At 46.0% G+C, this 26,247-nt stretch overlaps 1 protein-coding gene across 2 annotated transcripts in view; it reads right to left on the bottom strand.

Moving 5' to 3' along the window:
• ccr6a (chemokine (C-C motif) receptor 6a) overlaps window positions 1–19,268 on the bottom strand; it is a 42,585-nt gene extending 23,317 nt beyond the window's left edge. For both annotated transcript variants that reach the window (XM_038803143.1, XM_038803153.1), the window contains exon 1: window positions 19,079–19,268. The gene's annotated coding sequence lies outside the window, so the exon portion shown is untranslated. The remainder of the gene's footprint in view (window positions 1–19,078) is intronic.
• Between the last annotated feature and the right edge of the window lie 6,979 nt (window positions 19,269–26,247).

The raw sequence follows: 26,247 nt of genomic DNA, 5'->3' as shown, positions 1-26,247 counted from the left end.
ATTTTCACAGTAACTTCATTGCAGTGTTAATGTAAGCCTACTTGTGACAATAAAGATTATTATTATAATAGTTTAACCCAGGAGCATCTTTCATGAAAATTGGCCCTGAGGAATGAGAAAGAACCATCAAGAAAGAATTTGTATCTTTTAGCACACTTCACATCTTCAGGAAGTCTCAAAACACTTAACATAAAATTAAGGTTCCAAAAGGAGTAAGTGAAGTACTAAACGTTGTAGCATTTCAGAGAGAACTATTGACCAGGAAACCAAGAGAATTCCACAAGCCACCTTCAAACATAATGTGGGATCCATTACTGCCACCTAATCATGGAGACTGGATTTGGATTTAAGAACTAATCTGAAACACTGCACCTTGACTCACTTCACCCATTTCAAAATTCTGTGATCCACTCCTGCAGTGGAGCTGATGAAGGACTGGGGTACCACACACATTGAAGCTCTCCATAAATACATCCACTTCTACTATTTCAATAATAAAAGCAAGTTGCATTTATATAATGCCTTTAACATATTAAACTGTCCCTGAGGCACTTCACAGAAGTAATGCCAAACAATTTGACACAGAGGTGCACGAGGAGCCACTACAGTATGTGAACCAAAAGCATGATTTAAGGATCGGTTTTATATCTTTAATGGAGAGAGAAATAAAGACCATTGGGGGTGGGATTCCAGAGGTTCTGGCCAACTGAAGGCATTGCCACCAATGGGGTGACAATGAAAACTGGAGGTGCAAAAGAAGCCCAAATCGGAGGAGAGCAGGAACCTTGGCAAATAAACAAAGCAAAACGAATGGCCTCGCCAATTAAGCTAATGCACAGAATCATCTGATTATCCAAGCTTTAAACATTTGTATTAATTTAATCTCTCTCCTGTCAAAAAAGTGGAAAGAAGTGATATCTAACCATGTTGGAGGCTATTCAAAATATTGAAAACTGACTTACTGAGGACATCTAATGGAATGTAGGAATCTACAAATGCCATTAAAGAAATGTAAGTATACAGATTTTTGTCTCCAACATCGAATGGAAAAGACACCTCAAGTGTTCATTCGTGAGAACTTGCCAAACGAAATGACGACTTCATGACGTGCACTTAGAAATAATGGAGGTGGAGATGGAAAACACCTATCATTATAATATTAACACACTGTACAGCGTCAGTAAACTAATTAGTGTTTAAACTGTGAATGTTAGCATCAGTGAACACATATCAAAATGTATTGGTTGTACCACTGACAATATTTTGTCTGCGGAAATTTTAACTTTGGGTGAGTTTAAAATGGCCAATATTGGAGCTGACATCCATTAAACATGTTGCATTGTTTTACTATATAAGCCAGAACCAAAACTACCAGAGGTGAACATTGTTGGCTAACATACTGCAATTACATTGGGTGGCACCTGTGAAGCAACCCCGTCAACTGGACTAGTTGCTGCTTTGTTGTTGTTAGTGATCTTTCCAGGCCAATCTTCCAAAAGGTGGTTTATGGCGACGTTGGCAACAGCGCCGCTCCCGATGGCCCCGGGTAAATACTCTGGGAGTCCGGTGGTGGTGGCGACACTGAAGATTTGGAGGCAGTTGAGGCAGCAATTTAAGCTGTGGGCGGGGTCAAGGGAGATGCCGATTAGGGTGAACCATAGGTTTGAGCCAGGGAAGCTGGATGGGAGGTTTCGGAGATGGGAGGAGAGGGGAGTCAGGATATTAAAAGACCTGTTCCTGGGGAGGTCGTTTTGTGCGGTTTGAGGAGTTGGGGGAGAAATATGGCCTGGGGCGGGGGGAAGTATTTAGGTACCTGCAGCTCCGGGACTTTGCCAGGAAGGAGGTTCAGAGCTTCCCGATAGTGCCGGCGCCACTTTGTTGGAAGAGGTGTTGACGGCAGGGGGAATAGAGAAGGGGTGGTGTCGGCGATCTGTGGGAAGATTTTGGGACAGGACAAGGTACCCTTGGAGGGGATTAAAGTCAAGTGGTAGGAAGAGTTGGGGGAGGGTATGGAGGACGGGCTGTGGTGCGAGGTGCTCCGGAGGGTAAACGCCTCAACCTCGTGTGCGGGAGGGAGGTTTTCAGTATCATCTTGGGGATAGTACATGTGAGCTTGGAGCCAGGGCCCCTCAAAGCCATTTTCGGGTGTCGAACCGGCCAGGCTGCAGGCAGGTGCGGGGGCTGATGTTTTAGCCTTCGCTTCGCTGATTGCCTCGAGGCGGTCCTGTTGGGTGGAGGTCAGCTTCTCTGCCCTGTGCCGCGGCTTGGCGAGGGGATCCACTGTGACTGTCGAGAAGGTGAAGTTTGAGCTGAGGGGGATGAGTGAAAGGTTCTACAATTCATGGGGACTGTTTATTGTCCACTTTTGAGAATTGGTGCCATTGAACATTGGGGAAGGGAGGGGGTTATTGGTGGGGTTGAGAACATTGTTTATGGGATGACCATTAATTTTCTTTTGGTCTTTTTGTTTTGTTTTACCTGGTATGTATGGGTGATGTTTAGGTTTGTATATTGTAGGGGATGCTGTTTGGGGGAATTGGTGCTGTATTTGTTATTGTTAGTTTTCTCTTGTGTATTTGATGAAAATGTGGGAAATGAGGCAAATAATTTTTTTTTAAAAAAAAGGGTGGTTTGGTCGGGCATTAGTCAGAGAGGCAGGACTAGTCAGGGAGTCAGAGAGCTAGTTGGGTGGTTCAGGGGTATTGTATCTTGGGGGGGGGGGGGGTTGGGGGTGTCAGTGTAAGTGATTGTGGTGGTATCAGTTGTGTTGTTACCCAGACATGCACATAATGAGATACAGACAGGCAGCTAATGAACACAGAGAACAGGACATAACCAATCAGCAGGCAGAACACTTGGGGGTGGTTTCCCACTATAAAAGGCATAAAGCACTCACAATCTGCCTCTTTCCACTGGGGACATCTACAGAGTGAGTCAGGTGTATATATCACATAACACCTCCAGCACGTGGCTAAGAGCTAGTCTGGTTCAGTCAGACAGAGTAATCACACTTAGGCCAGCAGAGAGTCGAACTCACAGAGAACTGAGCTAACTGTGCGACAGGTTCAATAAATCAAATTGAACTAACTTCAAGGTCTGGAGTATCTTTCAGTTAAAGCTGCATCCAGTTGCAGCCCGTGTTATCTCAGTGTGCTTAACACGACACTCAGGATTAGACTAGGATTTCCTGGGCAACCAGTCATTTAAATCACACTGAACTGTCTGCCCAAGTCTCCCAAAGATGTTGGGGATGGCGGAGGAGTTGCTTGGGTTCATGGAACGGATGGTGGTGGAGGGGGTGGATCTGTGAAGGCTTGGTAAAATGTGGAGAAGGTTCGGAAGTGGGTGGTGGAGGAAGGGTCGGTCTGAGGGCAGATGGAGGCGGCTTTGTGTATAGAGACAAGTCTGGGTGCACTGGTGATGGCCCTGCTTCCATTCTCGCCAGCCAAATACTCGAGGAGTCCGGTGATGGTTGCCTCGCTAAGCGTTTGGAATCGGTGTAGGAAACATTTTAAGCTGGAGGGCATGTCGCTGTGGCCGCCGATTTGTGGAAATCATGCATTCATCCCAGCCGGGTTGGAATCAACATTCAGGGCTTGGCAACGGGAGGGGATAGGCAGGTTTAGGGACTTGCTTGTGGAAGGTAAATTTGCAGAGTTGGGGGAACTGGTAGAGAAATTTCAGTTGCTGAGGAGAAACGGGTTCTGGTACTTGCAAATTAGGAATTTTGTGAGATAGGAGTTGGCTACGTTACCGCAGTACCACTCCTTTCATTGCTGGAGAAGATGGTGTCTGAGGATGAGGTAGGGGAGAAAAACTTGTCATATCTATGGGCAGTTAATGGAGCGGGCGAAGGTTTCGATTGAGGATATAAAAAGGATGTGGTAGGAAGAGTTGTGTGGTGATTTGAGGGGGAGTTTGGAGTGAGGCCTTGCTCAGGATAAACCCGACCTCCTCATGTGCGAGATTCAGTTGAATTCAATTTGTAAATTGGTACAACACAGCACATATGACAAAGAAACATATGAATGTTTTTTTCCCAGAGGACAGGTGTAAGGTGTGTTTTAGGGGGCCAGCGAACCACACACACATGATTTGGTCCTGTCCGAAATTGGTTGGATTTTGGGAGTCTTTATCGGGGACGTAGTCAGAGATCTTGGGAGTGAAGGTGTCCCCGAGCCTGTGGGTGGCAATATTTGGGGTATTGGAAGATCCGGGAGTGCAGGAGGGGAAAGAGGCTGACACGTTGGTCTTTGGCTCCCTGCCAGCCCGGAGGAGGATCCTGTTAGAGAGGCGGGCTCCGGAACCGCCAAAGGCAGTGGGATGGGTGGGTGACCTGGCAGAATTTTTACATTTGGAGAAGATAAAGTTTGCCATTAGGGGGGTCAGAGAATTGGTTCTACTCGAGATGGAGGCTGTTCATCTCCTTGTTTAAGAGTTGGCAAGAGTCAGTGGGAGGTGGGGGGTTGTTTTCTTTTATGTTATAGTTAGAAGGCGGGGCATGTGGAATATATAGTGGGGGGGTATTTATAATGAGAACTGTATAATATTAGATGGGCTGCTATGTTTTGTATTGAGAATAAAACTGTCCTGAATAAAAATATTTTTAAAAATCTGGAATAAAAAGCCAGTTTCAGTGATTGCGACCATGTAACTACTGGAACCATCATAAAAACCTAACTGGTTCACTTTTGGTGATAATTTCTTGTCATTTCTTAATTTCTGCTGAACTTTGGACAGTTTTGTGTTTTGGATGTGCATACACAAGGAGCAAGCCCAAAAGGTAATAAATTAATTCCAGCCGCCACAGAGGCAGGCTTTAACCACTCTTGGCTGGAACTATGCCCAGGTGCCTGACCTACAAAACCACTCTTTACACCACTGAATCAATGCATTAAAACAAAACGGCAAAACGGAAATCACTATTTTAAAAAACGCCATCATCTTCTTTATGGTAAATGGATTGTGACAGGAGCGTAAGATCGTAATGAGAGATCATGAAAGTGCTTCATTATGTAAAAAGATTTGCTCATACTATCATGAACACGCAACTTTGGGGCAAGTGTGCAGTAAAACACTTGGCCACAAAACAAAGAAATTGTGTGGCCTTTTTAAAAAAAAAACATTTTTATCGGGTTTTCACGTCTTATATTTCACTATTCATAAGTTACATGTTCAAAACCGCCCAAAAATAGGGAATAAAAAAGACAAACAAAAATCAGCACACATATTTACAGACAACTGAAATGAAAAATGAAATGAAAATCGCTCATTGTCACGACTAGGCTTCAAATGAAGTTACTGTGAAAAGCCCCTAGTCACCACATTCCGACGCCTGTTCGGGGAGGCTGGTACGGGACAATTGCCTTCGTTCCCACTGTGGCCGTGGCCCCCTTTTTAGTCGGGATACATCAGTTACACTCCCCAGTATGGCCAGAGCACGTATTTACAGCTGTCTATTTGCAGTTTGGTTTGGGCTTCAGCTTGCCTTCGGACCAGTCCCCTGCGGCTTTGTCCCTTGTCCCTCCCGTTCTCTTTGCGGGCTTCCATTCTCCCCTCCCATTCCCCACCTTCCATCTCCCACACCCCCACCTCTCTTTTTCCTCTTTGTCCCGTGTCTCCTCCCTTCCGCCCCCTCCGCCCCCCCCCCCCCTCCCCCACCCCCGCCCCCTTACTCTACTTGTTGCTGGTTGCAAACAGATCCTGAAACAAGTTGGTGAGCGGTTCCACGTCCTGTGGAAACTCTCTTCCGACCCCTGGATGGCAAATTTTATTGTCTCCAATTTGACAATTCCCGCCAGGCCGGACAGCCAGTCTGCAGCTTTAGGTGGTGTTGCCGATTGCCAGCCAAGCAGGATTCTCCAGCAGGCGATCGGGAAGGCAAAGGCTCGGGCAACGACCCCTCTCCCCATGACGAGCTCTGGCTGATCTGAAACCTCGAAGATTGCCACTTTTGGGCACGGCTCCACCCTCATTCTTGCAACCTTGGACGTTACATCAAAAAAGGTCGTCCAATACCCGACAAATCTGGGACAAGCCTAAAACATGTGGGTGTGGTTGGCCGTGTCTCCGTGCACCGTTCACAATTGTCCTCCAGCTCCGGAAAGAACCCACTCATTCAGGTTCTGCGTCAGGCTCAGCCCTGTGCTTGTGGAGGTGAGGTTCAACCTGTGCAATGCTTCGATCCACAGTCCTCCTCTTTTCTCTATGCCTATTCTTCATCCCATTTTTTCCTCATCTCGTCCAGTGGGGAGCGTACCTCCTCCAATAGTCGCCCGTACAATTCCACGCAGTTTCTCTCCCCTAGGTCGTCCATGTTCAGCAGTTCTTCCACTACAAATGCTTTGGAACCTGGAGATAGGTCGTTGTTTCCTTGCAGAGGAAGTTTTTGACTAAATGTATCTCAGGCCATTTTCTCTTGGAAACTGTAACCTCTCCATGTGTTCCCCCGGGGTTGCTATTCTATTGTCCATGTACATGTCTCTAACCGTCAGAGTCCCCTAATCCTGTCTCCACATTTTGAAGATGGCGGCCATTATTGTGGGAGTGAATCTATGGTTGTTGCAGATGTGGGCCATGGTGGTCATTTTGGTTAGATCGAAGTGCTGCCTCATTTGTTACCACACCCGGAGCATGGTTACTACCACTGGGCTCCTCGAGCCCTCCCCTCGCATGTGCTTCCGTGTGCTAGCTCACCCACTAGTATAGTGGCCCCCCCTGGTATTGATCCACACCTTCCCCCGACCATTGTGTTTCTCTTCACCCCCCTCTCCACCTCCTCACCTTTCTGAGACTCAGCGTCAGATCGAAAACAAGGCAGATCAGTCATGTCCTAATAGTGTCTCCATTTTTTAACCAACGGGACTATAAGTCTGGTTCACTGCTGGTGCTGTTGCCTTCCCAGCCCACTCTTGCAGAAAATTAATTTTGTTTCTGCCAGTGCGACGAAGTAGAGTTCCCTGCCCTGGAGATTGACGGGGTACAGCACCCAAAACTGCACATAGAATAGATACATAGAATTTACAGTGCAGAAGGAGGCCCTTCTCCCATTGAATCTGTACCGACCCTTAGAAAGAGCACCCTACTTAAACCCACATCTCCACCCTATCCCCGTAACCCAGTATCTCCACCTACCCTTTTTGGACACTAAGGGCAATTTAGCGTGGCCAATCCACCTAACCTGCACATCTTTGGACTGTGGGAGGAAACCGGAGCACCCGGAGGAAACCCACGCACACACGGGGAGAACATGCAGAATCCGAATAGACAGTGACCCCAGCTGGGAATCGAACCTGAGACCCTGGAGCTGTGAAGCAACTGTGCTAACCACTCTGCTATCGTGCCACCCATGTTATTGTATAGGGCTGCCTTGGCTGTGTTAAATGCCGCCCGGCGCTTGGCCAGGTCTGCCTCAATGTCCTGGTAGACACGGATCGAGTGTCCCTCCCATTTACAGGACCGTGTGTTCCTTGCCCAGTTCAGGATCTTTTCCTGGTCTTGGTACCGATGCTTTGGGCTCTGGCCAGAGTGACCTGTGGGCTCTGTTCACTTCTGGGGCTTGGGAAGCTTTCCCTTCCAACAAGTTTGCCCAGCATCTGTGCCATGTATTCCGTAGGATTCCTACACCCGGTACCCCCCGGTCGGCCCACATGTGGAGGTTTTGGCAGTGCAACTGATTCTCTTGGTCCTCGAAATACCCCTTCAGCATCCCTTGTGTCACCACCAACTTTGCCATCTCCGTCTCCAGTGAGACAATCTGGTCGCTCTGGCAGTCTTCCCCAGGTCCCTGATTTCCGCCTCCTGTGTCTCCAGACCCTTCTCTGTATTTTCCAACGCTGCTTGAAGGGGGCCAAGAGCCTCCCCTATTGCCACCTTCTCTGGCCCCATCATTTTGAGTTTGGTGCTGTCTATGAGCACTTGGAATCTCCTGTGTTAGGAGGTCCATCCATTCATTTATTAGAGGTAGCCTGGCATATGTCCTGGTGGCCATCTCATTCGGGTGTGGTCAGATCCTCATCGCTCCACATGTAGGCCATTGCCTCAATCTTCCTCTCCAGACTTTTTTTCTGGCTCTGACGTCTTTTCTACTCCTCAAATGGTTGCCTGGCATGCCTCGTTCATTGTGGTGGTGTTGGAAGAGGGTAGGGTGTTTTTTCCCAGGCTTAGCAGTCTTTGGGAATTAAAAATAAAACCTCCAGGATACTGCTCAAGCAACCAGCAGGTAAAGTCATCGAGGATTGAAAATTAATAATTTTGTTTATTGGTTACAAAGGGACTGGTGATGAGGGAAAATTTGATTTATTCGGCCGAACTTTTCAAGGTGGGAGATGATGTGGTGAAACCTTCAGGAATACATCCAACTCCAAGTGTTTACTTCAGACTGCTTGGCTTGGCAGGTGCTTCCTGAGGTGGCTTGGAAGGAGCCTGTAGCATGGAATCTCAGTGCGGTGGTAATCTTCACTGCTACAGGAAGAGTCATCCTGGATCCAGGTGTCTGCAGTGGATGGCACAACTCTGTGGCTTCCTGTAATGGGCGGATCTCTCCTCACATGTCCTTTTTGATGTGGCATGGAGAGCATCTATCCCCATAGCTCTAGATTTGCCAACTGTGTCTGGACATTCTACTGGAGGTTTTAATCACATGACCTCCTGCCTCCGAATCTCACATTGGTCACCTGAGATTGTCAGTTGTGCACCCACCTTGGTACATCAATCAGAAAGTGAATAGGCTTCTCATCAACCAAATGGATGAATAATGTCAGTCAACTGCTGAAACAAAAAACTTTTTAAATGGCCTTACTATTTTTCTCCTTGATTGTTTACAGCGACATACTGGATATCAGTCTTTGATTCCTGGATTTTCCAGCACTATCCTGCAGGCTACCTATTTGGTAACCCAAATAGATCCCAGAATAGCAACTAGTGTGGCCGTAGCCCCACATGAGCCGTTGTTACTGCTCCTCACAAATTCCGTTTGTTCACACAGCAACATAGAAAATAGTTGCTGGAGGAGGCCATTTGACCCTTTAAGGCTGCTCCTCGATTCTCCGCCCCCACCACAATTCTCACTCATGGGAAATGGGCAGGAAAATCTCAAGAGACACGGAAATGAACCATAAACAGTAGCAAACAATCCAAAAAGAAATTAGCTTCCCCGCTTAGTATACCACAAAGGTATCAATAATCACAGTTACTAGGTAATGAATGTAATGTGAATGCTAGAGTTCATGGAATGGTTGGTGTGATGAATGTAACTCTGTAATTCACACTGTATTGTATATACATGAGACCATGCATTTGTAAGCGCAGTTGTGTTGCCCGACCACTAGGGGGAGTAGCGCTGGGAATGCTTAGGAGTTTGTACAGGGCTCCGCCCATGACTCCTCCCCCTGGACTGCTGTATAAATACCAATGTTCAGAGCCAGTCGTTCAGTTTATCGAGAGTTCAACGCGGAACAGGCTGGCTCTGTTGTAAGTAGATTAAAACCACTGTTCATATCTTAAAGCATGTGTCTAGTGAATTGATGGTTCCATCAGTTGGAATCTGTTCAACCTTCAACCTGAAGTATTTATTAGATCAATTGAAGCTTTCAATTAAAATTGAACAGAGAATTGTTATCAATCCCAGGTTTCCCAATTCTCTATTAAAATGCCTCCAAATGAATTGCAGTTGAGAAACAACTTCCACATCAAATATTTCTTCGGTGGAAATGATTCAGACTTGAATTCACAATTTCACAATTTGGCAATTAGCCACTTTGTGAGTTCAGACACTACACCATGAGGAAACCACAAATGTAAGGAAGCATTTGAGAAGGCCTGTCAGCTGTTTCTCAATGATGTGTGTATGGTTTGCAGGAACTGAGGCCTTCCTAAAATAAAAGAGGTACATTCAACCACTGAATGTGCAGTGAATGTAAATGTCATCTGGAACGGCAGGTGACCTCTGGGTATCTGGCTTCATATTAGCACCTTTTGACTAGGTGCGCTGCCATTTAATTGTAGACTCAATAAACTGCTATCTACACTTCATAAGCAAATAAATACCTCTTGAATTGTGTACAGCACATGTGGAGATACGTCAACACATCCCCTGCAGTGACTAAACACTGGAGTTTCATGGTTACAAAATAGGTCTGTAGGATTTAAATGTGAAACCAATGTATGTCATTCATCGAAAGGTCAGACAACTTCAAAACTAAACATTCAGTACAAAACTTTTAAATGAAACAGTTTTTGTTGGTTGACCTGATTGTACTAACCTACTTTAGGTTTGACGGTGTGAGAAAACCCACTTCTCATTTTTTAATGTATTAGATCATAGAATTTACAGTGCAGTATTGAATTCAGGTTATGCTCTGAGTTAGAAGTAATAATTCAATTTCCAGATCTTTGACTTCGCATTTGTGCATTAAAGTCCCAGCAGCAATGGTTTAGATCTATCCTGCTGGCCTAAACTATTCTGGAATGCTCTGTATGATCAGCAGTTCTGGGCCTGTTGCTGTCACTTAGGAACCAGAAGGGTAATGGTATGAGTCAGCCGTTAACGCAGTGGTAATGGCCTCAAAATCAGAGGTACTGAGTGAACGAGTGAGTTGTGAAAAGGTGAATGAACACTTTCAAATTTTTGAAAATAAATTTGGAGTACGCAATTCATTTTTTCCAACCAAGGGGCAATTTAGCGTGGCCAATTCACCTACCCTGCACATCTTTGGGTTGTAGGGGCTGAGATCCACGCAGACACGGAGAGAATGTGCAAACTCCACATGGACAGTGACACAGGGCCGGGATTGAATCCAGGTCACCTAAAGACAGGAGTAAAGAAACCCCATTGCACTGTTTTGAAGAAATGCAGAGAAGTGCTCCCCAGTGTCCTGGCCAATATTTATCCCTGAACTAAAAGCGCTGAAACAAAATATCTGCTCACTGTCATATTATGAGACTTTGGGTGACTATGACCCCACAGCATGTTTTTGAGGTGGCAGACAACAGAGTTTCCTGTTGTTCGCATCCTCCGCTGCTGGGTAACCAGTGGCAGGGGGTCGTAGTCAGTGGGACCAGAAGATTCCGCCGCAGTAAAACCCGGAAAATTCCACCCCTTGTGTATAAGCGGCCAGCTGCGTCTCTTACATTACAACAGTGACTGTACTTCATTGGCTACAATTCACCTTGAGACTGCCAGAGATCACAAAGGGCGCTATATAAATGATATTATTTTCTAGGTTTGAGTGCAGAGTTGGCAAACGTCCGTTTTGACTTGACTCGACTCAAAATGACTCTGGTGTAACATGTGCAGAGTCGGTAACACTTGCAGGGGGCTGGATGATCTCAGTCTCTCTTTCCTTTATTTAAATAATTTTTCCAATTAAGGGGCAATTTAGCGTGGCCAATCCTCCTAACCTGAACATCATTGGGTTGTGGGGGTGGGACCCAAGCAGATACGGGAGAATGTGCAAACTCCACACTGACAGTGACCCAGGGCTGGGATCGAACCCGGGTCCTCAGCACCGTGAGGCAGCAGTGCTAACCATTGTGCCACTGTGCCATCGTCTCTTTCCTTCTTTCAAATGAGAAAGCGTATGATGAGGAGATTGTCCCACAGACTACATCCAATATGTCCATCACATGCTTTAACACATCCATCAAATATCCTGAGGAATATACATACTTTTCATACGAGACAAGTGAGGACAGCAGTTAATTGGGTAATTAAGTGGTGCTTAAAAATACCAACATATTAACAAGATTAAATTTGGAATTTAAAAAGTTATTCACCAAAGTATAATGCAAAAAAAATCACTACTTTTTCCAGTCCTAAAAATCTTGATTAGCCTGTGAAACATAATCAGAATTAAAATTGAAACATGTATTTACAAAAAGCACCTCTGCTGAACAGTAACCCATTTATCAGATATCTCTGTTACAAAAAGAGAGCATTCTGATTTTGATGATGAGGAATACTCAATTAAATATTTATTAATTAAAATAATTGTAATACAGCTGGAGGATGCACTGAATTTTAGGAAAAAATGCATAAGAGCAGGTTACAGCATTTTTACATTGGTTAAACGTAAAAATCTGTCTTTTTTTACATTTTGTGACTCGAGAAGATAAAGCTTCAAATTAGCCACAGAAATACAAGATCTACCCAAAATCAAACATGTGGCAAATTATCAGCTTCTATCAAATCCAATATGTCCTCTCTTAACTTCCACATTAATGTGGTTTACAGTATAAAAGGCATTGGTAATGAGTCATAAATATACAGTATTTATACTGTGAAATATCAATGCTTATGTTACTAATAACGTAGTGCCAATATTCCAAGGTTTTTAGCTATGCCTTCAACTATAAAAATGAATTTTGCTGAAAATAAGAAATTAAGTTGCATGAGCATGTCAGTGGTTTTCAATTACCAGCTGTTTGTTTCTCATCTTGGAAATGGATGGCCGTAAGTTTTAGAAATGTTGGGGATGCAGTGCACCTATTTGCTCATCTGAGTCAAATTTCAGGCTGACCTTAAAAATAATGGCTAGCGCTCCTTCCAAAAACAAAGTGGGGACAGTTTAAACAACCAAATCCAGGTGCTTCACCTATTGCCGGAACCCATTTCTCAGCTAAGATCAAGTGTGGGATCAAGCCCGAGATCAGGTGTAATGCCTGTTCTTGTCAGCTTGGGTCTAGTACATCTCGTTTGTGAGGACCATGAATTGGATTCAGTTTGAATTCAAGTTGATTTTTGGAGCAAGCAAGGAGATAGATTAAGGGCTTGACCCTGTCCACTCTGCACAATAGCTTTGTAACAATGAGAAAGAAATACATTTTGTTTTAATTTTCACCATTCTAGGGTGGCACATTGACGCAGTGGCTAGCACTGCTGCCGAGGACGCGGGTTCAAACCCGGCCCCAGGTTACTATCCGTGTGGAGTTTGCACATTCTCCCCGTGTCTGCATGGGTCTCACCCCCACAACCCAAAAAGATGTACAGGGCAGGTGAATTGGTCTTGCTAAATTGTCCCTTAATTGGAAATAAAGAATTGGGTACTCTAAATTTATTTTTAAGATTAAAAATAAACAAATAAAATTTGCACCACTTTTATTTATTTATTCATTCACGTGATGTGGGCGTCACATGCTTGGCCAGTAATTATTACATTTATCGCCCATCCCTAATGGCCCTTGAGAACATTCAACAAGAAATAGATCAAGCACGCATGACGCAGGTCAGTCCCAGTGGGTGGGGCCTCAACCACCAATGAGCTCAGTCACGGGGAGGGCCCAACAGTGGCCTGAAGGGCATTTGATTCCATTGAGCCTCCTCACAAAGCTGACAGGAGTTCCCAGCCAGTTCTCCGACCAGTGGGTGAGACCCCTCCCATCTGCCTTACATAATCCCAGCCATAGCGTGACCCCAGTGGTTGGTTTTGGGCCCATAGCTCTTTGTCAGGCATATTTATGATCTGAATGAGCAGATAGGATAAGTTCAAAGTTTGAAGACCACATGAAACTCAGAAATGTAATAGAGAGTGAGGAGGATAATATCCAGGAGAATACAGACAGACTGGTGAAATGAGCAGATACATGAGCAATAAAATTTAATGAATAGAAGTGTGAAATGATTCATTTTGCTAGGAAGATGAAGAGCGGTAATATAAACTAAATGGTACAATCTGAAAGGAAGTGCAGGAACCCGAAAAACCTGGGTGCATGTCCACAAATCTCTGAGGGTGACAGAAGAAGTTGAGAAGGTTGTTATGAAGGCATGGTGAATCCCTGTCTTTATAAACACAAACAAAGTACAAAGACAAGGAAGTCATGCAAACCCATTATTAAATATTGCTTTGGCCCCCACTGGAGTATTGTGACCAATTTTGAACATCACACTTTAGGAAGGATGCCAAGACCATGGAGAGGCTGCAGAGGAGCTTTACTAGAATGCTAGCAGGGCTGTGGGATTACAGTTATGAGGAAAGATCAGAAAGTTAGAGCAGGGAAGATTAAGAAGAGATTTGATAGAGATGCTCAAAATCACAATGATTTTTGGTGGAGTAAATATGAAGTAAAAATATCAGTAACTGATTCGAGGGGCAATGCTGCATCCAAAAGCAGTGACATCACAAGCGCGATGTGGCCTGTAAATGCCAGGAGACCCCACTCCCGGGATCTACCTGGCTCACCACGCCCCGTGAGATCCAACTAAATCTCGTGAGATGTTGCGATGTGAAGTCCACCCATTGTGGGTGGGATCACCTTTATGGCAAATCTGTATATTAGAGCGAGAAAGCTAGTCTAACTCTAATATACAGTTCCCTGATATAACCAAGGTGTTGGGATCTATCCCCTTTGTCTTGGAGACTTCGGATGAGCACCATTCAGTACTGGTCTCCGCAAACGGGGGCCAGATGGAACCGCGCTCGTGGGAGTCTCCCAAGGGAGTGGAGGTCCCTAGGCACAGGTGGTATCCTGGCACTGCTGGTGGCACCTGGGCACTGCCAGTCTGTCACCTTGGCTGTGCCACCTGTGTGGCAGCCTGGTACAGCCAAGGTGCCATGGTGTGCCATGGTGCCATGGTGGCACTGCCAGCTGGCATGGCCATTGCCAGGGAGCCCCAGAGGCCCCCTGCAGTGAGTTGCGGGATTCGGGGGTCAAGTCGGGGGCTCGAGAGATTCAGATGCCATATTTAAATTTCGGCCCCATCTCTCCCTGCACTGAGGAGTTTTGGCCAGCGGGTCTCCTCAATACAGGAAACGGGACTATGGTCGGCCGCTGAGGCCCCACATCTAACCAGAGCCACATTAGATAGCGGTGTGTTTCTTGGCATGCGAGCACCAGGAAACACGTGGCTAAACGTGCTTGCTATGGGACATTGTTCGCATTTGGTTCGATTGCACCTGTAGAAACCATCTGCCCGCAATTTTCCATTGCTCTGCATGACAACAGGAGCTAGAAATGTGGCTCTGTTATGTGGCATGACGGGCTCTGAGGAAGCTGGGTGTCCTCGGAGTGGAAACACAGCGTTTCCGTCACAGATGGAAAGGATACTTGCACATGTGTGCGGTGCATGTGCCAGAAGTTCCCCAGCTGGTCAGATTGTGATAGCAAACTGCTATACTGGCTGATTTGAAGCACTTATTATAAACTTGGAGCATACAGATCCATTCCATGCATTTGCTTGTCACTCACCAAAGATCATTTGCACAGCTGCAAAAAGACAGTTGCCACTAGTGTTATTCAAAGGGCAATGCACCAAATTTGTAGCCGAGGTGATTTAGACTAATTTCTTCTGTTGCAAGATTTGTGGAAGTACAGTGGAGTGTTGTTCGAAGTGAGTTGCTGGGTTTGGCAGTGAGTGGTGCTGCATCCTCATAGGGAGGCAGAGGATTGGCTGACCTGTCCACACAACAGGGCTGCATACCAGTTATTCTTTCTGTACTTTTCTAATATATTTATCTTTCTCTGGTGTGATGGCCACAAGGTTTCAAGTGAACGGGACTATCGGCAACCTTGACTCTGAACTGAGATTCTAACCTCAGGGCAGCCTACACCCACCTCTGACATATATTACCCACATCCATCTCTGTCACATTGTCCACGTCCACCTTTGCCAAATTATCCATATCCATCTCTGTCACATTACCCACATCCACCTCTGTCACATTGTCCACATCCACCTTTGCCAAATTATCCATATCCATCTCTGTCATATCGTCCACATCCACCTTTGCCAAATTATCCATATCCATCTCTGTCACATCGTCCACATCCACCTTTTGTCACAATACCCATATCCACCTGTCAGATTGCCCACATCCATCTCTGTCATATTGCCCATTTCCACCTCTGTCACATTACCAATATCCACCTCTGTCACATTGCTCACATCATCTGTCATATTATCTATATCCACCTCTGTCACATTATGCATATCCACTCTGCCATATTGCCCATATCCACATCTGTCTCAGCTCATCTGCTACTGAAACCCTCATCCAAGCCCACGTTACCTCTTGACTTAATGATGCCAATGTTTTCATTGCCAGTCTCCCATTTTATAACAGGGATTGATGCTGGGACCCCAGCTATTCACAATATATATTAATGATTTAGATGAGAGGACAAAATGTAATATCTCCAAATTTGCAGGTGACACCAAGTTGGGTGGAAGGGTGAGCTGTGAGAAGGATGCAGAGATCGTTCAGTGTGATTTGGACAAGTTGACTGAGTGCAAATGAATGGCAGATGCAGCATAATTTCGATAAATGCGAGGTTATCCACTTTGGTAGCAAAAGCAAGAAGGCAATATTATCTGAATGGTTATAGATTAGGAGAGGAGAATGTGCAACGAGACCTGGGTATCCCCATACACCTGTCACTGAAGGTAAGCATGCAGGTATAGCAGGCGACAAAGAAGGCAAATGGTATGCTGGCCCTCATTGCGAGAGGATTAGAGTACAGGAGCGATTCCACAGGGCCTTGGTGTGGCCACACCTGGAATATCGTGTGCAGTTTCGGTCTCCTTATCTGAGGAAGGATGTTGTTGCTGCAGAGTGAGTGCAGCGAAGGTTTACCAGACTGATTTCAGGGAAAGTGGGACTGGGCTTTGAGGAGAGATTGAGTCGGTTATGATTGTATTTGCTGGAGTTCAGAAGGGGAATCTGATAGAAACCTGTAAAATTCTAACAGGACTGGACAGGGTAGATGCAGGAAGGATGTTCCGATTGTAGAGGTGTCCAGAACCAGGGGTCACAGCCTGAGGATATGGGGTTAGATCATTTATGAGAGAGATGAGGATAAATTTCTTCACCCACAGAGTGGTGAGCCTGTGGAATTCATTACCACACGATGCAGTTGAAGCTAAAATGTTGCATGTTTCCAAGAAAGAGTTAGACATAGCACTTAGGGCGAAGGGGGTCAAATGCTGTGGGGAGAAAGGAGGATTATGCTATTGAGTTGGATGATCAGCCATGATCATAATGAATGAGGAGCAGGCTCGAAGGGTCAAGGCTCCTGCTCCTATTTTCTATGTTTCTATGTAACTTTGCCTGTATCCTCACCCACATCGAGTTCTGTTCAACATCTGCTGTCCCTCAATGCCTCGGTTTAAAAATTCTCATCCTTGTTATAACAAATTTCCCTATCTCTGTCCCCTTCTCTTGCCCTCCAAACCTACACAATCTCTGTCCTCCTCCATTCTAACCTACAATTGGCAGCTGTGGGTTCAGTTGCTGAGGAGCTGAGCTCTGGAGTGCCCTCTCTAAACCTGCCTGCTTCTCTACCCTGCTCTCCTCCGTCCAAAATGCTGCTTCAAACCTAATTCTCTGACCCTGCTTTTGGTCATTGGTCCAAATATTTCCTTCTGTGTGGCTCTAGGCAGGCCAGAGGCTCCAGGTTCGAATCCCACTTCAGTCCCTGATGGCCATGGAAGGTGCGAGGATAATGTGAGCAAGCAGGTTGAATACCAGCCTGGACTTGGCAGGTGGTAAAGGGAAGGGTTTCCTGGGCAGTCGTACAGCGGAAGAGAACGGCAAGCTGCAGCAGTACTTTGCCCAGCGTAACCATGGACCAACCCAATGGAAGTCCTTAGCAGCACCCTCTCAGGAAATGGCAGCAGTGCTTGAGACGATTTACTATTTTGATAGGCATCGATGCAAGTTGTTACTTTGCCATGCAGTTACTTGTAGTTGCAGCAAATTATCCGACCATAAAACAGGAATTATGTGCTGACTTTACAAATGCAATGCAAGTAGACATGGTGGCACAGTGGCTAGCGCTGCTGCCTCACGGGTTCAGGGTTCGATTCCAGCCTCCGGTCACTGTGCAGAGTTTGCACGTTGTGTCTGCATGGGTTTCCTCCGGGTGCTCCAGTTTCCTCCCACAGTCCAAGAATGTGTAGATTAGGTAGGGTCACAGGGATAGGGTGGGGTGGATGGGGGACTGGACTTGGGTGATGTGGCTCTTTCGGAGGGTCGGTGCAGACTCGATGGACCGAATGGCCTCCTTCTGTACTACATGGATTGTACCATATGTAAAGCCAATCTGCGGCGTAAGGTACAGGGCACAAAAGGATTTAATCTACAATGATAGTCCGTGTGAACGAGAATTGTTACAAATAGTCCAAATCAGAATTAGCTGGCCAAAAGGCACTGGGCGCAGTTACAGGATAGGAATATTGGAAAGCTTTTGACAATCTCTGGAAGTAATCAGCAAACGGCGTCAACGCGCAATTGAAAAGATTCAAAAGCGGGGACATTGCACATATATATATATCTGCGCCAGTATTAAGAGTCCACATCAATAATCGGTCAGTTGAAAAAGCCAGAATGTGAAAATGCTGAGTTTGAGAGGTTTAAGATGACCCCATGTACACGGGACAAGTTTGAGTTTGAAATCTCGGGGCTCTTTACCTGGTTTGAGAACCAACGGGCTGATGTCTCCAACCTCACTCTGACCATCAATCTGACACCAAGCTTTGGTCACAGGCAGCTTTCCATCTACTTCCAGACCACCCCCCAGAGACGCACATCCCCGGCTGACTCTCCGAAAAATAATGCACGATCGAGATGGAAATTCCACCTCTCCCCCCCTCCCCAGTCCTCTGAAACATTAACAAAAACATGAGTTCTTAAAACGGGTACACAGAATGCGGGAAACTCACGAGTCATTCCTGTTCAAGGAAAAGCTACAACATTATTCCGCTGACACACTTGCCCCCCTCAGCAACCCCTCCTTGTCAGTTTCAAATAAGCCACAATGTATCAATGGATGATCAGTTACAAGGCAGTTTGTGATCCAGATTTATTTACAAAATTGCACTTTGATTTTGTTATCCAAATCGACAGGCATTTGTTTCCAATGCTTCCTAACCAAGGCGGCAGGACATTAAATCTTAATCATTAATTTTGCAGGAATTTGGAGCCGTTTTTCTCAATAAATAGCATCATCACATCCCATTCCCAATTTCTTCGTCAACACTTGGATGTTTCTTTCAACAAAAGTTACCCCCTCCCCCCCAATCCAGTGCGAATTGATCTCCAGTGAAGTGTGTGGAGTAAGGCCAGGGTTATAGAGAATTCCTCACCTGGAATCCGATGGAGCTTTCCCACTGAGAGCGACGATGTGGACCTGCCGCTGAGAGCTGCATTCGTTGGGCAGGATGCATCAAGGGCGAAACACTCAGATCAGCAACAGGAAACATGACAGAATCAGTTTCAATAATCTGTGCGGTTTACCCACATCAGGCGTGAGATACAAAACAACAGGTCAGTCAGCATTTGTGGGGAGAGCAGCCAACTTGGCCTTGGAACCTTCAGCACTGTCTCTTGGATTATGAGGACATAGATAGAGTAGACAGGAATAAACCTTTGCCCCCAGGTGGAGAGGTCAATGACCCAGGGGGAACAGAATTAAGGTCAGGGGCAAGAGATTTAGAGGGGATGTGAGGAAAAATATTTTCAGCCAGAGGGTGGTGGGAATCTGGAATTCACTGCCTGAAAGTGTGGCGGAGGCACGGACACTCATAACATTTAAGAAGTGTTTAGAGGGCGGCACAGTGGTTGGCGCTGCTGCTTCACAGCTCCAGGGACCCTTGGTGACCCTGTGGAGTCTGCACCTTCTCCCTGCGCCTGCGTGGGTTTCCTCCGGGTGCTCCGGTTTACTCCCACAGTCCAAAGATGTGCAGTGTAGGTGGGGTTATGGGGACAGGGCAGGGGAATGGGCCTGGGTAGAGTGCCCTTTTGTAGGGTCAGTGCAGACTCAATGCGCTGAATTGCCTCCTGCACAGTAGGGATTCTATGGTTCTATGTGCACTTGTGATGCCAAGGCATACAAAGCTATGAGCCAAGTGCTGGAAAATGGGATTAAAATACTCAGGTGGTTGTTTTTAACTGGAGCAGACACGATGGGCTGAAGATCCCTTTTTGTGCTGCAGACCTCTATGACTGCTGCCGGTGACCGGAGGCGGGAATCCTAGGAGTGTTGTTGATTCCTTTCTCCACACTTTTGTTTATTGGTTATAAATATTATTGGATATCAGAGAAATGGGTGGTTGGGAGCAGGACATGTGATGAGACCTACCCCCACTCTAGACTTGACAGCACCTAAAATGGATGCTTCATGTGCGAAACCTTAGGACTGAAAAATATTATAGGTGAACAAATTTAAAAATGAAGAAAATGAGAGGTCGAGGAAAATAGACGCATACACACAGGTTAGAGTAGAAATACAGTAAGCTGCTTATGTGGAAAACAGGAAATAAACAACTTCAGGGCATTCAAATGTGCTCCACCTTTTAAAGTGCAGACACTGTTGCACAACGGTCAGATTTCACAAAAAGCAATGAAATAAATGACCAGATAATGTAATAATAATAATCTTTATTGATGTCACAAGTAGGCTTACATTAACACTGCAATGAAGTCACTGTGAAAATTCCCTAGTCGCCACATTCCGGCGCCTGTTCGGGTACACAGAGGGAGAATTCAGAATGTCCAATTCACAAACAGCACGTCTTTCAGGACTTGTGGGAAAAAACCGGAGAACCCGGAGGAAACCCACGCAGACCCAGAGAGAACGTGCAGACTCCACACAGACAGTGACCCAAACCGGGAATCGAACCTGGACCCTGGAGCTGTGAAGTCATAGTGCTAACCGCTGTGCTACCATTTGTGATGTTGGCCAGGGCGCCAGAAGAGCTCCTTTGCTCTTCCTCGAATGGTGCTATGGGATCTTTTACATTTACTGGACGGCAGATGCAGCCTCCGTTTAATGTCACGTCCAACAGACAGCAACTCTCCAGCTTTGTAGATCTTCCTCCGTATTGCACTGGGTGCAGCCTAGATTTGAACACTTGAATTCTCAAGCTTCAGTCTCATGGCAAGATGATGGCAATTCATCTCTCACTATCACCACACCCCTCCCATCCCGTCCTAGAAACACTCACATACCAACCCCACAGCAAGCCACGCCAAAGAAAAAGTAGATATTTTATTTCAGGTTGGAAGTTCATACAGGCTTCTGAAATATCAATATGGGACATTAAGGACCATCATGTGAGAAATTTAAGGCCATTTACAGAATATGGGTGAATAATTGAAGCAGTGGTGGTGGGGTGTGGGGAAAGTTAGTTTGAAATGAAGGCACAAAAAATGGCACAGCAGAGACAAAAGTGACGGAAAAGATTTAAAAGTTGTGGTGAATCACAATCCTAGTAATTCACACTGTGTTATATTGTATGTGTTGTGTCTCTGTAAGCTCGGTATACGAGCAGTTGCGCGGCTCTGCCCATAGGGGGAGATGAAGAGTTTGTACTGGGCTCCACCCTTGGCTCCACCCATGGTTCTGCCCATGGCTCCTCCCACTAACTGGAAGTATAAAGATCTGCAGTTGTGAGCCTGCTGCCAGTTCATCTCGTCACAGGCAGGCTCAGTTGTAAGACTATTAAAACCACTGTTCACTTCCAACCACGTGTCTTGTGAATTGATGGTCACATCAAAAGTTTCAACATTTATTGTGCAAACTAAACCAGTCAGCAAAGTGTTGTTCCAGATAGACCCCATCCTAAATATCAATCTCTTCCCTACCTTCCCCAAAACACGAGCACAGGCAATGCTACAGCTTAAACACTGAACTGAGGCTCCGTCTTCCCTTTCTTCCACTGCCAATATTCAAAACAAGGGAAGTTCTCCTGACCAACATCATTTAAGCAAAGCTGCCTGATCATGTGTTTCCTGCTGAAGAGAAAGCAGGAGCCATAGTCAAGGTCTGAAAATATTGAAGTTAATATGAGGACCAGAGAGCTCCAAAGTGTTCAATGGGCAATACCATGCTAATCCTCCAGTTTGCATTGCGTTTCATTGAAACAACATAGAAGAACCAAGAATATGAAGCCCAGACACCCAATGACATAAACTTAGTAATTGCAATGTTCATCCAAACATTACATGTAATAGGGTCCTCAACAGAGTCATTATGACAGCAAACCTTCTTATTTCTAATACTCCACCATCTTAAATTATTCATAAGCAAGTTAGAATTGAATTTGTTTTCACAACAAAATGCTGGAAAGACAAGCATTTATTGTATCGCATCTTTCATGATCTTCGGAAGTCCCAAAGCCAATTAAGTATTTTTCAAATTGCTGTTGAAATGTAGGAAATACAACTGTTAATTTGCACAAAACAGGCTCTCAGAGTCAGCAACTATATTCTTCGGCGATCGCTCACTAAAGGGTATGATTGGTGTTCTGGTCTTTGCATCCCTGGTAGATGTTTTGTTGTTTTGTACTAAAGGGACGGGCATAGTTGTTCTGTGCCGATGTCAGGCATTAATTAATTTCCTCTTCTGTGTATATGCGGGGTGGGGGGGGGGCGGTTTCTGTCCTGTCTATTGAAGGGACGGGCAGATGTTTTGGGGGAATGATGGGTGTTAGTTTATCTCTTCCGCTGTGTATGCGCCGGGGGGGGGGGGGGGGGGGGGGGGGCTGTTCTTTCTGTTCTTTATTTTTAAAAAATTCTGTCTTTTTGTTGTTGATATTATGCAAAAATTTGAATAAAAATTACTTTTTTAAAAAAACTAAAGGGTATGATTATCCACCTAAGATACTCCGTGTTCCTGGTCATGGGTTCTGTAGGTCTTTGTATGGCTGATGAGCCCGATATGAGAGTCGCATCTTCAACGGCACACTTGGCAGGTGTTTCCAGAAGGTGGGGTCGGTCCTTGGATTCTAGGTCACTGGTATTCCTTTCTCAGACTCCTTTCCTCAGCCTCCTCTTGCCATCAGGTGTCCTCAAAGAATTGTGTCCTTTCAATTAGAAGGTTCCTCCAAGTAGTTCTCTTCTGAGCAAGGGTCTCTCAGACGTCGATGTTACATTTCCTGAGGTAAACCTTCAGGTTATCTTTGATGTGCTTCCTTTTTTCTCCCCTTGTTTGGACGAAGATTTGCTTTGGCAGTTAGGACTCTGACATCCTAAGCACATGGCCGGCCCAGCGGAGCTGGATCCGGATCATCATGGCCTCGCTGCTGGTTCTCTTGGCTCCTTCAAAGAAACTGATGTTAGTACACCTGTCCTCACAGCTTATATGGAGACTCCATCTCAGACAGTGTTGATGGTACCTCTCGAGGGCCTTGAGGTGGCGTTTATACGTAGTCCAAAATTTTGAGCCGTATAGAAGAGTTGGGACGAAAACTGCCTTTTAAACAAGGATTTTGGTGTTAGAACTAATGTTGCGGACATCACAGACTCTTGTCCTTAGGTGTCCAAAGGAGACACTTGCAGATTGGATACGATATTGGATCTCCATGTCGATGTTAGCCTTAAATGAGGTGGCTCCCCAGGTAGGGGAAATATTCCACGTATAGTAGGTTTCTCCATTAATCGTGTTGGAGGGAGAGACCGGATCTTGCCTTGGGGCAATTTGAGGCGGGTTGGTAAATAACTTGGGTCTTCTACAAATTGAGGCTGAGATCAATTCTTCGGTATCTATAGAAGGGAATTTAGTGTGCGGATTAGTTGCCCGCTTAAGGGTATTCATTTTTATCTAACTGCTTTGCAACATTTTATAAGAATAGGCACTTGGCAAAGCATGATGGACATTTCGCCATATTTTACTTTATTCTGTATAAACATTTTGGAAGGTTGTATAATGTAAATAAATGCTATAGCTGCACTATTTTTCTGCTGACAATGTGCATTGAAATTGTTTTAGCCAGAGACAGAAAACATACCAAGATAGGGGCAGCACGGTAGCCTTGTGGATAGCACAATCGCTTCACAGCTCCAGGGTCCCAGGTTCGATTCCGGCTTGGGTCACTGTCTGTGCGGAGCCTGCACATCCTCCCCGTGTGTGCATGGGTTTCCTCCGGGTGCTCCGGTTTCCTCCCGCAGTCCAAAGATGTGCAGGTTAGGTGGATTGGCCATGATAAATTGCCCTTAGTGTCCAAAATTGCCCTTAGTGTTGGGTGGGGTTACTGGGTTATGGGATAGGGTGGAGGTGTTAACCTTGGGTAGGGTGCTCTTTCCAGGAGCCGGTGCAGACTCGATGGGCCGAATGGCCTCCTTCTGCACTGTAAATTCTGTATGTAATAACTTGTCTTGAACATTCCCACTGTCTGTTTGTGTAAACATGGCTGTAGAAGCCTGTTTTTGTCCTCGAGGTTGTTTACTTCATGGTAGGGCTGGTTTAGCACACCAAGGCAGACCAAGGCAGGCCAGCAGCACGGTTCAATTCCTGTACCAGCCTCCCCGAATAGGCACCGGAATGTGGCGACTAGGGGTTTTCACAGTAACTTCATTTGAAGCCTACTTGTGATAATAAGTGATTTTCATTTCATTTCATTGTAAATATGTACTCTTAATACTGTAATACAGGAGATTCTGGTATGGCCTTTTTTCAAAAAATTTTATAAATTTAGAGTGCCCAATTTTTTTTTTTCCTATTAAGGGGCAATTATTATTATTATTATTTAGCGTAGCCAATCCACCTCACCAGCACATCTCTGGGTTGTGGGGATAAAACCCATGCAGACACGGGGAGAATGTGCAAACACCACACGGACAGTGACAAAGGCCTGTGACACAGGGCCTGGATTCAAACCAGGGTCCTCAGCGCCGTAGTCCCAGTGCTAACCACTGCGTCACTGTGCTGCCCTTTGGAATGGCCTTTTGACCATCTCAGCCCCGCCACCATTCGTGTCCAAAATAAATGACCTTTAGCGAAACTCGAGGTATCTGACTTGTTATTTCCACAACAGTATCCTTCCGCGAATATGTTAAGCAAGGCTTGGAGATTCTCTTGTGAGGGAGGGGAGATTGTTGTCATCCATATACTGAAGTTCCACAAATAATGTCAGTGTTGTCTTCTTCTTGGATTTCAATCGGTTGAGGTTGAAAGGTTTTCGGTCTATTCTGTGTAGACAGTGTCCACTCCACTGGGAAGCTTGTTCTTGACAAGGTGAAGTTTGGTGGTGATGAAGATGGTGAAGGGTTGGGGATGATGACACATCCCTGCTTGACTCCATTCTCGAACTCAAAGGTTTCTGTCTGATTTCCATCGGTGAGGATTGTCGCCACCATCTTGTCGTGAAGATGTTGGAGGAGGTTGATGAATTTCTCTGGACAGGGTCTTCCATAGCAGTTCCCAGTTGACTTGGTCAGACAGATCAAAGTCATGTAGAGTGGCTGATGTTGTTCCTGGCATTTCTCTTGATGTTGAATATGTCCATTGCTCCATGGTTTGGTCGGAAGCCACACGAGCTTACCGGAAGGATTTCTGCAAAGACTGGGAGAAGAGGCTAGCGAGAATTTGAGTGATGATCTTCTCAGAGATGGAGAGTAGGGAGATTCCTTAGTAATTCCAACAGTCTGATTTGACTCCTTTCTTGAAGATGGTGGCTATGATGGAATCCCTGAGGTCAGCAGAAATTACTTTTCTGCCCCATGCTTTCAGCAACAGTTGATGGAGATGACGGGTCGGTGAGGGTGGATAGGAGATATGCGGAGGCTCCAGAGGAGAGATTACTGGGGGAGCGGCGTAGCTTTCAGGCCAGGTTCGATCTACTGACCACCAGAAAGGCGGAAGCTCAGTGGAGGAAAGCACAGGGAGTGGTGTATGAATACGGGGAGAAGGAGAGTAGGATGCTGGCACACCAGCTCCGAACGCGAGACGCGGCCAGGGAGATTGGGGGAGTGAAGGATAGAGATGGGAAGGTGGTGCGGAGGGGGGTAGACGTTAATGGGGTCTTTAGGGACTTTTATGGGGAATTGTACCAGTCTGAACCCCCGGTGGAGGGGGGGGGGGGGGGGGGGGAATGGGGCGCTTCCTGGACAAGCTGCGATTTCCGAAGGTGGAGGCGGGGTAGGTGGAGGGACTGGGGGCGCCGATTGAGCTGGAGGAGCTGGTCACTGGGATTGGCAGCATGCAGTTGGGGAAGGCACCGGGGCCGGATGGGTTTCCGGCCAAATTTTATAAAATGTATGCGGACCTGTTGGGCCCCCCTGTTGGTTCGGACCTTTAACGAGGCAAGGGAGGGGGGGGGGGCTTTGCCCCCAACTATGTCGCGGGCGCTGATTTCCTTGATCCTTAAGCGGGACAAGGACCCCCCGCAGTGTGGGTCAAATAGGCCGATCTCGCTGCTAAATGTAGACGCCAAGCTGTTAGCGAAGATCTTAGCTACAAGGATAGAGGATTGTGTGCCGGGGATCATTCACGAGGACCAGACGAGGTTTGTAAAGGGAAGGCAGCTGAATACCA

The sequence above is a fragment of the Scyliorhinus canicula genome, chromosome 1 (genome assembly GCF_902713615.1).
Source record: "Scyliorhinus canicula chromosome 1, sScyCan1.1, whole genome shotgun sequence".
NCBI lineage: Eukaryota > Metazoa > Chordata > Chondrichthyes > Carcharhiniformes > Scyliorhinidae > Scyliorhinus > Scyliorhinus canicula.
Note: the sequence above shows the minus strand (reverse complement) of the source record. Positions and strands in the feature narration are given on the sequence as shown.